This window comes from Pinus tabuliformis, chromosome 4_2 (genome assembly GCF_031772625.1).
Source record: "Pinus tabuliformis cultivar Carrire ecotype Pingquan chromosome 4_2, CPIR1, whole genome shotgun sequence".
Classification (NCBI taxonomy): Eukaryota; Viridiplantae; Streptophyta; class Pinopsida; order Pinales; family Pinaceae; genus Pinus; species Pinus tabuliformis.
In genome coordinates this window covers 838,199,735-838,214,871 of record NC_142304.1, presented here as the reverse complement: position 1 = coordinate 838,214,871, position 15,137 = coordinate 838,199,735, and positions in this window count along the sequence as shown.

Here is a 15,137-nt window from a genome sequence, read left to right as displayed (position 1 = left end):
AGAATGTTACAACATGCAAGTGGAGGATGATGATGATGACCCCTGAAATATTAATATTCCAGAAACAGAAGGGAGTCGCGAAGTTCGAGGACCGTCAATCAAGGACCCTGACATCACTATGCCACTGAAAACAAGATAGGTAAACATTCGTACAGATGAGGAGCCGAAGTACGCGATGCTTGGGGACTATTGGGATGATGCCACGGTGGATAAGGTCATCGAGTTACTTCGCGAATATCAAGACTTATTCTCAACCAAAATCATGGAGTTAAAAGGGATCCTTGGTGACCTAGGGATGATGAAGAGTTACCAGACATGAAACCAGTTAAGCAACATCCTTACCATTTGAATCTGAAGTATAAGGAAAAGGTCCACAAAGAATTGGACAAAATGCTTGCAGCAGGAATTATTGAACCAGTGGAAGAGTCCGACTGGGTGAGTCCTATGATAGTGCAGGAGAAAAAATAGAAGGGCGAAATTTGAATCTGTGTGGACCTTAGAAAACTTAATGATGCTTGTGTTCACGATCCATTCCCAACACTATTTATAGATGAAGTCTTGGAGAATGTTGGTGGACAGGAAGCTTACTCATTCACAGATGGGTTCTCAAGGTACCATCAGATCAAGATCGCGCCTAAAGATAGGAGAAATACAACCTTCACGACCGAATGGGGTTGTTTTCAGTATACTATTATGCCCTTTGGGTTGAAGAATGCGCCAGCGATATTTTCGCACGTAGTGGTGGCCGCATTCAAGTAATTCATCCATAAGTTTTTGGAAGTTTATTTCGACAATTGGACTGTATTTGGATTAGTCAATAAACATATAGCGAGCTTACAGGTGATGCTGGATACTTTTCGATGACACCAAATTGTGTTGAATCTTAAGAAGTGCACCTTCCTTGTCCCCTTTGGAAATTTGCTCGGTCATGTGGTCTGCAGATAAGGCCTGATGGTGGAACCTAAGAAGATTGTTGTCATACTCAATCTGGAAGCACTGCGAAGTGTCAAAGAACTCCGAACCACGTTGGGCCACACTGGATACTATCGAAAGTTTAATAAGATCTATGCACAAATCACGGCACCAATAGAAAAGTTATTGAAAAAGGACGCTACATATTGTTGGAATGATGATTATAAGAAAAATCTGGAGATTCTTAAGGAAAAAATGGCATCAGCTCCCATTTTGGTTTTCCCAAAATGGGACATTGAATTTCATGTACACGTTGATGCATCGTGTATCGCACTGGACGTTGTACTCACACAGGAAGGAGCGGAAGGCATTGATCACTTGATCGCATTCACCAGTTGATGGTTGTCGAAAGCCAAAAAGAACTACTCTACTACTGAGCGCGAGGGATTGGCGATGGTAGATGCACTCCAGAAATACTGCCACTATTTACTTGGTGGGCACTTCAAGATGTATAACGACCATTCCGCATTGAAATACTTGGTGAAAAAGCCTATGTTGGGGGGGTGCATTTGTAGATGGCTGTTATTGTTTCAAGAATATGACTTTTAGGTCATCGTAAAGTCAGGACGCCTAAACGTAGGCCCAAATCACTTATCGCAAATTGAGAATGGTGAGGAGCCAACAAATTTGGAGGAAGGACTACCTGATGCACAACTCTATGCAGTGCGTGTTGTAGACGACCACTTCGAGGATATAATCCATTTCTTAACCATACGGACCACGCCGTAGGGATATTCAATTCAGCAGAAGAAAGAATTGGTGGTACACGCGATGGATTTTTCTGTTATCATGGGGCACCTGTACAAAATGAGAAATGACGAAATATTACAAAGATATGTACTTGAATTTGAACGGGGACAAATCCTCGCAAAAGCACATGGGGGGATTGCAGGAGGACATTATGCGGGACGATTGATAGCACAAAAGATTCTTCATGCTGGACTATGGTGGCCAACCCTACATCAAGACTCGAAAGCGTACTGTCGAGCCTATGATGTATGTCAATAGACTAGGAAACCATCACGAAGGGATGAGATGCCACTCAATCCACAGGTGATGCTGCAACCATTTGAAAATTTAACAATAGACTTCATGGGGCCAATCACACCTTAAGGGAAGACGGGTGCACGCTATATCATCACTGCGACAGAATACTTGACTCAGTGGGTGGAAGCACAGCCGGTTAAGAATTGCACGGCAGCTACAACTGCAAAATTTTCATTCGACAACATGTTGATGTGGTTTGGAATCCTAAAAATTCTAATGAGTGACCGCAGAACACACTACCTAAATGAAACTATTAGTGCACTCAATGAGGAATTCTAGGTGTATCATCAGCAAAGTACGTCGTACCATCTGCAAACGAATGGGACAGTAGAAGCATTCAACAAAATTTTGGAGACTGCGTTGACCAAAGTATGTGATGCACAGCGAAATGATTGGGATTTGCGCATCCCTACCATGATGTGGGCATACGAAACCACATGCAAGAAATTGAAGGGTCATACACCATTTAGGTTAGTCTACGTCATGGAAGCGGTCATGCCCATTGAATACATTGTACCCAGTTTGCGGATAGCAGTAATGACAGGCATGGCAGACCGCGAAAACTTGGAAGAGAGGCTCGTGCCACTGGAAGAACTTGAGGAAGAATAGTTTCTGGTGGGCTTCCATCAGTAGGTCCTGAAACAGCGTGAGAAAGATTGGCACGATCATGATCTCAAGTTGCGCACGTTTAAAGTAAACTATTTAGTATTGTTGTATGACAGCAAGTTTGAAAAATTCCCTGGGAAGCTCCGAATGCATTGGTTGGGACCATATGTAGTTAAAGAGGTTACAAATGGAGGTGCTGTTTAGTGCGGCAAGCTTAATGGAGAGCCCTTCCCAGGAAAAGTAAATGGCAGTCACCTGAAGCCCTACAAAAGTGGGTTGGTTGCCTGATTAACTGACCGGAGCACAGTCTTAGAACTCCATGTAGTTGAAAGAAGGCGTGGTACTATAAATGAGTCTACAGGAAAGCTACGCGAAAACAGGGTTCTGTGTAGGGCGAGCCTATCGCAGGCATCACAGTCACACATAAGGGGTTGTGTTGCAGTGCAGCCAGGCTGGAAAGTGACCATTGAGGTCACTGTTCATGACAAGATGGTCAATTTAAGACAATGAGGAGTGGACGGTGGGAAATTAAGACACATAGTTAGAACTGGATTTGAAATGATCTACCAGCAGTACCACATTAATGAACCAGAAAAGGAGGGAATGGTCGAATTTGAAAATCAACAGGCCTATAAATCACAGCTGATCATCCACAGAACAATCCATAGCACCTTGAGCCTTAAGTTATTGCATTATCCGATAGATATGGACCTGTCCAACTCCGATGCTTTGATAATAAGCCCAGTGGTTGCAACATTGCTGAAAGAGACACAAGACCTTCGAGACAGCATAATGCCACCAGCCCAGGTCACTGTGCCAGGCCTAATGCCAGGGGTAGATGATGTGCTGCAAGTTCCTCAATAGATAGCAAGACCGGTCCGGATGTCACCGCAAAACCTGTGGTCTAGTAAGTGATCTATGAAAGATAAGGCTGAGATGGGGAAGCTTAAGATGAAAGACAAGATTCCATTGAAAAGTGCACCCCCGGTTTGTGTGCCCAGAACAAAACTTGAAGATTGGGACCTCGCGAACAACAACATCTCTCTTGCAAAAATGCAACACAAGCTTTAGCAGACATTGAGTATACTGGAATAGAGGTCGCAAGATTGCTTCTCTTGCACAAAGAGCTCATGCCTTTAACATCTCAGCTAGAGCTAAAATCCTATGAGGGGTCACTTTGTGTTAACCGAGCAAAGCAGAATGAGCATCATCGGTTATGCGAATTAGTAGGGGAAATGGAGCAGGAGCTTGAAGAAGTGTTGCAGGAGGCAAGGATGGAGCAACAGAGTGTAGTGCGTCACTCACAGGGATGGTGGACCGCAAAGCCTTGGCAGTGCATCTCGCTGCACCGACTAGTGACTCAAGACGAGTCACGATGTTTGTGTTAGGGGCCTGTTGGGTAGAGGATCCCCTGCGTAACAGTTTTGGGGCTTAAGCCCACAATTTTGGGTAATGTTATTGTAAAAGATCCGCGAAGTGCGCAGAGCGTGATTTTTAATGAGTCGAGTCAAAGGGTAGTCTGCCCTAAAATATTGTAATTTAATCTAGAATGTGTCGGCCTACCCGTGGTCCATGGACCATGGGAATGTATAAATAGAGCGAGGCTCTAAGTGTAGAAGGGAGCTTTTGGTGGAGATTGGAAGTGTATGGGTTCTTGAAAGTAATCTAAGTCTCTAACCTTGAGTCATGAGTCGTAGTAGTAGAAGGGGCTCTACAGTTGTGTGCGCAGAGGCCTAGTAGAGTCCGCAGCTGTGTGCGTGGACCCCTACAGCTGTGTGCGCAGGGTAGGAAGTGGATTGTAATGGGAAAAAGCATTAATAAAGAGAAGTTGGTTTTGAAATATTGCGTATCTGCTTCTATACTCTGGTTTATGCATCTTTTTATGGTTTATAATTGAGCGCATGACTATTTATGTTAAATAAATGAAAGTATTGGGCTTACTTAATTTAATTCAAGATCTATAATAATACCTAGCACGGATAGGGTAAAGAACATTCACTCTCGTTATCTTAGCCGCGCGAAGATAGTTGCACTGAACAGATGGCTGCGCAAAAGTAGTGCAATGCGTAGGATCAGTTCGTGAGCTTTCTAGACCTCATCAAGACATCCCTAGGGTGCGGAAACTTGGTTCCAGCACCCTCCTATACTACCTAGGGTGAGACCTCAGTCCACGCTCCACGGACTATTGCCGAAAGGGCCGGTAGTTTCAGGATTTGTTTGGCTAAAACACTCTAAAATTGGGTCAGGTGCCATCAAGCCAACATGTCGAAGCAGACATGGGAATGCATGGGCAGGCCTACGCTATAATGGTCTCCTATCCAACTACGAATGGCGAACCAACAAAAGATCCTACCTATGGGTAGATTGTAGGGAATCACAGTAGATATTGAAGGAGCAAGCGAGCTAGCAGACTTGGAAGTGATAGAGATTTTTTATGATAGCAATCCCTACCTCGCACTATTAGGAATAGATTGGGCCACTGACATGAGTCGAGTGATAAATTTGAAGAAGCGCAAGATCATTTTTGAGAAAAAGTCTCTGCGCGTTGTTTTACCTTTGGACCCTGCAGAAAGATCATGCTACACAAAGCTCGTGCACGACTATGACATCGACGATGAATTGGACTACATCTACAAGATAACCATGCGAGAGAAAGCCTAGGTGAATCTGACCACGGATGGAGGAATCTCATAGGAGCGTGAAAGCTCCTACACATCGGATTCTGATGAGGAGATAGAACGATGGTAGAACCTGTTACACGAGGTAACCATGCTAAACTGTAACATGATGACAAGATCGCTCTGCTATGTAGCAACAAAGGTAAGAAATCTGCCTATGTATGATGGGTTAAGTGAGGTGGATGACTTCCTGAACAAATTTGAAAGAGAAGTTCCGGAAAAGCAACGCTTCGACGCTTTGAAATGGGTATTGCACGTTACGCCCGCAAGGTGGTGGGATACGCACCAAAGAATCTTTGAGGATTGGCGCGACTGTAGAAGGATGATGTGCATGCAGTTTGGGAAGCCTCAAATGCAATTAACAGACAAGGTTACCAGCTGAAATGGTCCGCATGCCCACCTATCCAGATGGATGTAGGCATATGGTGCGAAACCTGCTTGGATGCACACAGTCTTCATGTTAGGAGACATGGTCAGTAAGAAGGTGTGGTCTAAGAAATGGTGTGAATGACCCCTTCGCTTGAAACCATGGAGTATGGAAAGAACAAGTGCACAGAAGGTTATCCACGCAGAAGCCTTTAACAAAGTATGTGAAGCGCTGAACAAGGTCCACAATGTGAAGTGGACTGACTGGGACCTATGTGTACCAGCGGTTCTATGGACTTATAGGACTGCGTGCAAGAACTTAACAGTGCAAGCACCTCAGAGGCTGGAGTATGAAGCGAATGCTATAATCCCCATGGAGCATGAAAGGCCCATTTCGCATATGGAAGCATCGGTAGATACGACGGTTCACAGAGCCTTGAAAGAAGGGATCGCATAGCCGAAAGAAGCAAAACACTTGGGACTTGAGGAAGAAATCCAACAGGGAAATTTTAGGCTCCAAGAAATTAAGAAAGAAAGGTTGCGATTAAGGAAGAAAAGCGCTCTGATAAAAGCAGAAGTCAAGAAGTTGGAGGATGATATAAAGGAAAATTTTCTTGATAAGACAACCAGGGTGATAAAATAGGGTGCGCACAATCACGCTGACAAGTTTGAGGACTATCGCCACAAATTGATCAGTTTGATGCCTCGCTTGGACTACACATTACTAAGGGAATTAAATAGGGTGGCACACTACAAATGATAAAGTGCACAACGCTCCCAATAACGATAAAAGGTGGGTATTTTCTAGGAAGAATGATGGATGATCGAAGGAAATCATATACAGGTGGCATGACCACCTAACTACTTGAGGAAAGTACAGTCTTAGCGCTCCAGGCAGTTGAAAGAAGGCGTGAGATTATAAAATATTCTGCCTAGGGGCTCGATGTTGGAACTGTGCGCAAAAACAAAGAGTCACAAGGTCCGCAATCGAGCAAGGGGGTTGTGCTGCCATGTAGTTTGGCCAAAAAGTGACCGTTGGAGTCACTATTCATGATGTGATGCTCAACTTGAGATTAGATGGAGTGGGCGGCAGGCATTTAAGACACGATTTATGGGAAAGATTTGGGAAAATCTGCCACCAAGGGAGCATTAATGAACCGGATTTGGGGGGAAAGGTCGAATTCAAATTTAAAAGGCATTATAAATTAGGGTTGCCTAACAAACAACACTTGGTAATTTGCGAATTGAGCTGTTGAGCAGAGCCCTGTTTGTTTTGTGCCAAGCATTGATTGATCCCCTGAGTTTGCGAGTGATATATTTCTGGACGGGCACAATGGAAGCAACTGAGGAATTTATGGAAATTACAAATATGACTGCCGAAGAGGCCGCGCAGGCCCTAACCATTGGGGATGCCTCGGAAGGCACCAAGATTGTAGCAAAAATCCCTAAATCACCACGCACACCAAGGCCAAAGAAAGACAAACAGGTGATGGTTCTCGTATGTGTGTCCCCACAGAATCCGCTACACACCAGGATGACAATGGAGGAGAAGGGGAAAGTTGTTACCATAGAAACTGATGAGGAAGAGATAGACCTACAGGACCTTATCATTGAAGAAGATGAGGACGAAGGCATGGAGGAGAAAACTGAGCTTGTGCACCCTCCAAAAAAGCTGCCTACCTATATCCCCCTGCGGAAAGGGAAGGCTAAAGTGCCCAAGGATCTTGATGAAAGCAAGAGCTCTCTCCAGACCCCGCTCCTCCCAAACAACATCATTTTTGAGGGCATGCACCTGGGATGGGTGCTAAGCTTAAAATTTGAATATTGGGACCTTTCTGACCACGAGAAGTTCCCTCACCTTAAGACCGCACACCTCATGAAGCCTAAGCAGAACACCGTAGCATGGGTTACAAAATTAGAGCTACAAAAGTGGTTGCGCAGAGTGGAAAAGGTAGGGCTACTTAAACTGCTCTAGGTGCCGCATTTCCACCACATCCCAATAACAATTTTTGTCATCAGGCAGCTGCTCCGCCTGGTGCATGGGGGGTGTTTATGGCTGGAGGAGCCCATCCCCATCATGGAAGACTTGATTCACCACATTACTCGACTTCCATGCAAAGGAGAGGACCCTGCAGACATCTCAGAGGGGAAGAGCAGTGACTTGGCCATTGCAGAGGCCATGAAGCAGAAATATAAGCTGGCGAAGAAGAAAAGGGGCTACACCATATCCAACATCAATGACAAATAAGTAAAAGTGGTGACCCAAATACAGGCCGATAAGGTTATGTGCAAGTGCCTTGCAGATGAGGTACCCGCGCCGGTGGTAGAACTTGCTGAACAATGCGTAGAGGGGGTACAGTTTAACTGGTCTGAGTTCCTCTACAGGGAGTTCCTGGAAAATTGTTATGAGGCCCAGGAACAAGGCAAAACATTCCACTATGCATGGCTTCTATTGTCCATAGTGCTCGTGGCAGAAGAATTGCTGGAGGACAATTAGTTCCCCATATTTGACAAGGATCTGTTGGAGGCCGCGAAGTATGCTTCACTCTAGGCCACAAAGGATGAAAACCGGATCCGCGACAGTAAGATATTCTTGGTGTTCATGGAAATGAACCTCAGGATGGGGATTAATCGCAATCTGTGGTTATCACCCACTATCTACAATAGCCTACAAAGTTTTACAGAGTTTAAAGCAGGCCTCCACAGCATATACATCAGAGCACACAAGGATCCATCCAAGAAATGGTGAGAGCTACCCTATGTAGCCACAGACGATGTAATCTTTGATGTATTGGAGACATGGCCACTAGACTGGCACGCTCCAGACATAGCGGCAATGGAGTAGTTTGCGGCGCAAACGAAGAAAGAGGAGACCAAATTGCTCATGGCGCAGTTGGCAGAAGAGAGAAGGAAGGAAGCATTGGCAGTAGAAGTGCAGGAGGTGTGGGATGTTGCACAAGTAGTAGCTGAACAACAAAAGGCCGTAGCAGCAGCAACGCAGGAGGTAGCTCAGAAGGTGCACAAGGACCTGAAATCACCTTCACATGAGCAGGAGAAGGAAAGGGAAACACAGGAAGAATAGGGCGATGCAAACCCACAAACCATGTCAGTGAATGGGGCCACGCAAGAAGGTCAAGGCATCAAATTTTTCTATTGACCCAATCACCCTTACCGAGGGTGATCTGCATGACATCGACGAAACAATGCATGAAGTCACCTCCGAGGCCCTCCATAATTTTATGATGGAGAACCAGATTGAGTTGGGGGCCCTCAAAGCACAGCTGTAGGAGTTGCAGGTGTGCACTCTTCAGGCTGGTACCCTTTCGACTAGCCTCGCAGTAGGGAAAACTGCAACAGAGCAGATGTTGCACGCTTGAGTGACAAACACGGTAGTGCTGCCAAAAGGGGCACTGGTGACAAAAAATGAGGTCAACAAGCCTACTATTAACACACTGAAGGGTATCAGTGTCAACATGGCTGCACTCTGGGAGGAGACACTATACATTCTGCAGGATGGGATTATTGCAGAACTGCAGGCTAGGGAGAGCCGTGCACTACAAGTAATAAGTGAGCAGAAGATAAACATGGAACAATTGAGCTTGCAGTGCGATGAAGTGGTGTCATAGAATTGGCAGCTAGTATAGGTACTGGATGAAGCTTGTCAAAGCATCCTGAGCTAGCCATCCCAGCATACACACCAGCAGAGGTGTGCATCCACACCAGCAGAGGCGTGCATCCACAAGCTAGCAGTAGGGCTGCGCGAGGTGCGGGAGGAAATGAAAAAAGTTCAACTGGAAGTGTACCTTTAGATCACAGAGCTGCGGTTGAATGTGTAGTTGTCCACCCCTCCAGAATTAAGAGAACAGTGTACCAGCGTTATTACAGTGCGACTGGACGAGATCGATAGTGCAGTAAGAGACTACACTAGAATGTTGGAGGAATCATTTGAGCTCCTCACAAATCTGTAGGAGGACCCCAACATCCAATGCTTAGAGATATAGGCATGTGAACTCCAGCAGCAGTATGATAGTGTCAAAGGAACTACGCAGACAGTGGTCCTCACTCAGAGGCTCGCGCGGATGCAACAGGCCAAAGTGCTGAAAGAATAGGTCGACATGGCATGGCACAAAGAAGCACTCTTGAAGGCACGTGTTCAGCCTTGGATCAACCAGGCCTTCACCATCGCAATAGAAATTGAAGGCAAGCTCGCACAAATGCAGGGAAGATAGGCATAGATGCAAGGAAGCAGTTCTGACACTGCGGTATCAGAAAAATGCGTATAGGAAATCTAGTAGGCAACCGCTTGTTATAGCTCCAAATCTCACTCTTATGGTTTTTGATGCTGCACTCATGGCCTAGGGCAACCCCTCCTTCTAGACCTGGTCCAAAATTTTAAAAAACAATGTTTTTTCCCTTATGTTAGCGCTTGAAATTTCACCTTAGGCTGAGAAAGGTAAACCTCAAGGCAACATCAAACCACTTAGCCTCGTAGCTAGCCCTACGGGGCTGGAGAGGGCTCTCTCCGGTCTATCTCGGTGATATATTCAATGGATGAGATGACCAATAGGGTAACACTGATTTTAGGCTAGTAAACTGATCAGAAAGGTTGATTTGGGGTTTTTGGTGGCAAAATTGAGGGGATGGCAATTTTGGGTGCGGGGATTGGACACAGTTTCTGCAGGGGGTTCTTTGGGGTGAGGTAGGAGACAGTATTGACGCTTTTGATTGAGGTGGATGGTCAGGAATGACAGGTGAGGATCTAAGGAGAGCAAACAATAACTTTGAATTCTCCTTAAACAGTAGAAAACATTGAAATTAAACAAACTTAAAAGCAGAGCATGATAGTCATGAATTCTTACTTTAACACTTCGTTTGCTTAATGTGCATAAGGAAAAGAAAGGAAATGATTCACATAACACACTTACAGGTACATAGAGAAACACACCATCAATACATGTAACCACAAGAATCCCAAAAAGGACTGCAAAACCCTGGTCTTCCTTAGCCAAAAATTGTAGAGATACAGTGAATAATACAATGATAGCTTATCCCTCAAGAGTCCAACCATGAAAATGATCAAGAAAGTACATAATATAGATGATCTAACCTCTTTCCCTGCCTCCATGGGTCAATATCACTATCCTAGGAGCTGTTTCAACCACTTCTAAACTAAGAACTACAAACTAGGCAGTCAAAACAACTTGCCTCTATAAGCTAGGAAACTAATTCATTCATTTAATTTTCACCTTTTTCATGAATGAATCTTCTAGAAGAGGTACATAAGAGTAAAAAGTGTCATAAAATTACAATAATTACATCAAAGAGCCTAATAATCCACCCCAAAAAGTCAAACAGGGTCAAACTGCGTTTTTCTGAGATGTACACTGAAATCTGGAGAAGTTTGCCTGACGGGTCGCGCGCCTTTGGGACCACATTTGGGACACTTCCAGGTGGAAAAATTGAGCAAGCGTAGGCTTGTTGGAAAGGTCTATGAGTCTACTTTCCAGCCCAACTGGTATTTCTGAATTTGGTGGTCATTTGCTCCTCCAAAATGGAAATCTCCCAAGACTACTTTCTGCAACTCAAAAATGTGGCAGAAAGTCAATTTTTGCTTGTTTTTTGACTTTCTAGAGGCCCAAAACTTCATAAAATCTCAAGTCCATTGATGAGAATATGTAACTTCTCATGAAAAATCTAGAAATGCTGAGTTTTTGCAAAATGGAGTTGCCGGGATGAAGGGTCGCGCGGGGGGTGAGACCCGTTAATGGACAAAAACCTGTAAATTGCCTGAAAAATCAAAATTGACCCAAAATTTTCAAATTTTCTTGGGATTTGTGCTGTGTCTGGGCTATTTAGTGCCTTGGTCCTTCAGTGAAGCCTCAGCCAAGATATGGAGGGGATCGGGCCTCTTTCTCCTTTTTTGTGCCTTGGCCAACCGCCTTTGGAACATTTTCATCTTTGCCTTGCACACATGCATTCTTGCCCAATAATGGTTCTTCATGTTCCTCAGCAATTTCTTCTCTTGGTTGGCCTTAGACAACAGCCTCTCCAAGTGTGCATTTACCCGGATGAGCATGCACTCTCGGTCAGCGGGCAATGGATCACCGGGTCTTCTTTGGTTCAAAATGCGGTCACTACGAATCCTCCACAGCTCATCAAGTGCTTGCTCATCCTCCAACTGTTTGTTGCGCTGCTTGAGGTATGTGATGGTCCATTGTGCCCCCTCTAATCTCCTCTGCAAGGCATCATTTTCAGCTCTGAGGTGCTGAATTATCTCCTTTGCCTCTCGGCTAGGAGAACTGACATCAAGATCAATAAACTCTATATCCGGAACACCTGATGGTCCCTCATCAATCTTGGGCTGTTTGCCCCTCCCTGGTACTTGTGCTACTGAAGAAAGCGAGGCCCCTTCCACCTGATGTGGAGATAACACTCGCTAAGCCGATGAAGAAGGCGAGACCCCTTCCACCTGGTGTGGAGATAATACTCGCCTGGCTTCTGCAAATAAGGCCCTCTGGCCTCTCTGATAAGTAACCACAGGTGAGGAGCTGACATGTCTGGTGACAGGGATGTCATGCTGCTGTGATGGTCCTCCCTCCTCATGAATAACCTCAGGATGTGGCGGTGATGGTGCTATGAAAAGCTCACGAGAGATGAACTCCTCCCATGAGATGCCCTGCTGAGCCAACTGATGTAATACCACTAGCTGAATCAAACCATAATGGTAAAGGCTCCTTTACTACTGTGTCGGGCTCTTCCTCTGCATCATGGACACCATCTTCTCAATGTTCTGATAGAAGAAAATAGGGATGTTCATCATCCGTACCCGGGTGAAGTGCATCAAGAGGCGAATATGGTATGAATATACCTGTGAAAATCTGCCCTCACAGGTAAAATAGTGCATGATGAGCCTCATCATGGGAGCATACTCGCTCCTGAGAAATCTGAAGGGAAACACTCCTGTCAAGTGTCTCATGAGTGCTGGTCTAACAAAAGGCTCAAAATGAACACTGTCCAGCACCTTGCGCTTATTCCATACCTCTCCAACATTAGGTATCCCTGTGGCCTATGCAATCACCTCAGGTGTCAATGTGAAGTCCACCCCGGCAAGGTTGACATGTCCATCATGCAAGTGTAAAACAAACAGGCGAGCCAACTCTCTGTGGTGCTGAATCCGAGAGATCCTCTCACAAAACTCATAGCAAGACATGTACTGGAAACATGAGACTGCCATAGGACAAGCTTATAAATCTGTCAAAGAGGTGGGCTCCTCTCGCCTATGATGACCACCCTTACGACCCTTATGAGGCCTCCTCTGTATCTCAATCTCTGAAGCTGATGCCTGGTCATCACTCTGCTCATAGGTTTCGGTTTCTAACATTGTTTAAGGAGCAGAGTGGCCAAAATGTACTGCTGTTTCTGCTTTGTAAAATGCTGATTTGTATGCTGTTTCAAGGGGGACAAGGAGCATGAAGGGAATGTTAGGGGAAGGAAACTTTTAAAGGGAAAATGGGAATAAATATATAAAACAGGGATCCAAGGGAAAAAACATTGCAAACATCATTGCATATGCATCATTATATACATTGTTTACATGGGTAATGAGAGGTAGGGTTAGGGCTTAATTTTTCATTTTTTAGGGAAGAAGGGAAGGGTTTGGATTTTCTTTACAATTTAGCAAGGGAAATTTACATGGAATATCAAGGAAAAAGAAATGGGAATGGGAAAAAATGATTACAAGGGAATACTCTTAAAACAGCATAAAACCCTAGGCATTTTTACAAGTTCAAACTACAGCAACAAGGAGCTTTTCTCTTGCACATGGAGATCTTTAAAAATGAATTCATGATGTCTTTAATCATAACAAGCAGCAATTTATAAGTTTGGAGGGCCTACCTCAGGCAATTTAGCGATTTGTTGGCTCCTTGGATGAATTTGCAGGCAATTTTGAAAGGAGGACGCTGACGGGTCGCGCCCGTTATAAGTTTACACTGCTGGAATGGCACTGACGGGTCGCGCGCCTGTCCAGCTCCCAAATTCACTCAAACTTTCACTCAATCTCTCTTGCAAGTAGCTTGGATGCACAATGAGGGTCGATGGAGGGAGATTGGGCCTTTATAGCTTTGATTTGAAATAATTTCATGCCCAAACCCACTTTATAATGTTTCTCTTTGACACTTTAATTTTTCTCTTTGACACTTTATAAAATTGACCATTTTGGTTTCCTTTATCCTGAAATTGACTCATTTAATGCTTTTCTTTGATGCTTTTTTGCAGGGATATCATCTGAGGGATCTTGGCAAGGAACCCAGGGTTTCATACTGTCCTTGGAAGCTTTTTGAAATTTCATCACTTTTTACAAAAATTTGAAAAATGACCTTGGCTTTAAAAACAGAGTTTTTAAATCCAAGGTGAACATTAACTGTACAAGATTGAAATTTGCGAAGGAACATCTTTAAAATCATCCCTTTGGCTTGCTGAGCACTTATTGACCTTCAGAGACATGACCTTGTAAACCATCTTGACCAAAACCCTAGACCTAGGAATTTGACCTCAACAAGACAAGACAAGCTTGAAAGTGACTAAGGACTGAAATGACCTGATCCAGCAATGCCAAGAGGGGGACAAAGACACCAGCTCCTCCATCAGGGTTATGGCATGCCTAATGGGATGTAAAAATTGACACTGATGAGACACCTACTTATGCAAATGCAAAGAGCTTTGATCACTGATGGAGGGCGACAAGACCGACTCTAACACCTTATACGCGACATTGCCCTGAGTTAAACGCGTGTATACATGGGTAGGTGTATATACAACCCACGTATATGTATTAAAACACTTAAAAAAATATAAAACTCCTTACTTTCGGGCAGAGATCACGGTTTTTACCTGTTGATCACCTGTTAGTGCCTGTGGCCCAACTGTTCCCAACCAACTCCCAACTAAAAAACTACTTTGGGAGAAGTATAAAAAGGCTTCAACGGGAATGCCTAAGGGAGGAGAGAAGAGAGAGAAAGGTTATTATGCTGAGATTTCCCTGACCAGGTCTGAAGATCCTTGTGCCTCCTACACTTCCCCCATTTTTACAGGAAACCCTTGTTTCCTTGTGTGTTGATGTTCATCCACTACTTGTGATATCATGGAGTAAGTCATGGAAGGATTTTGTTAAAGGCTTGAGGCTGGACGAATACGGAAGAAGGCTTTACTTGGAGCCTGCGAAAGGACGACTCAGGTGAAATTGTTCTTTTCTGTACTTTATTTGTCTATAATAAAAGAAAAACATGTCTTTGTTCCTGATATAAATCTTTTTCATGTTTGTGATATTCATGTTAGAATTCATATGTGAATGGTTGTTTAAATTTCATAACTAACTACTTTTCTTTATAATATGAAGATAGTTTCTTTATAAGGTTTAGTCCATATACTGTTGTACTTTCTTGAATTGGTTGTTTTGCAGGTCAAAGG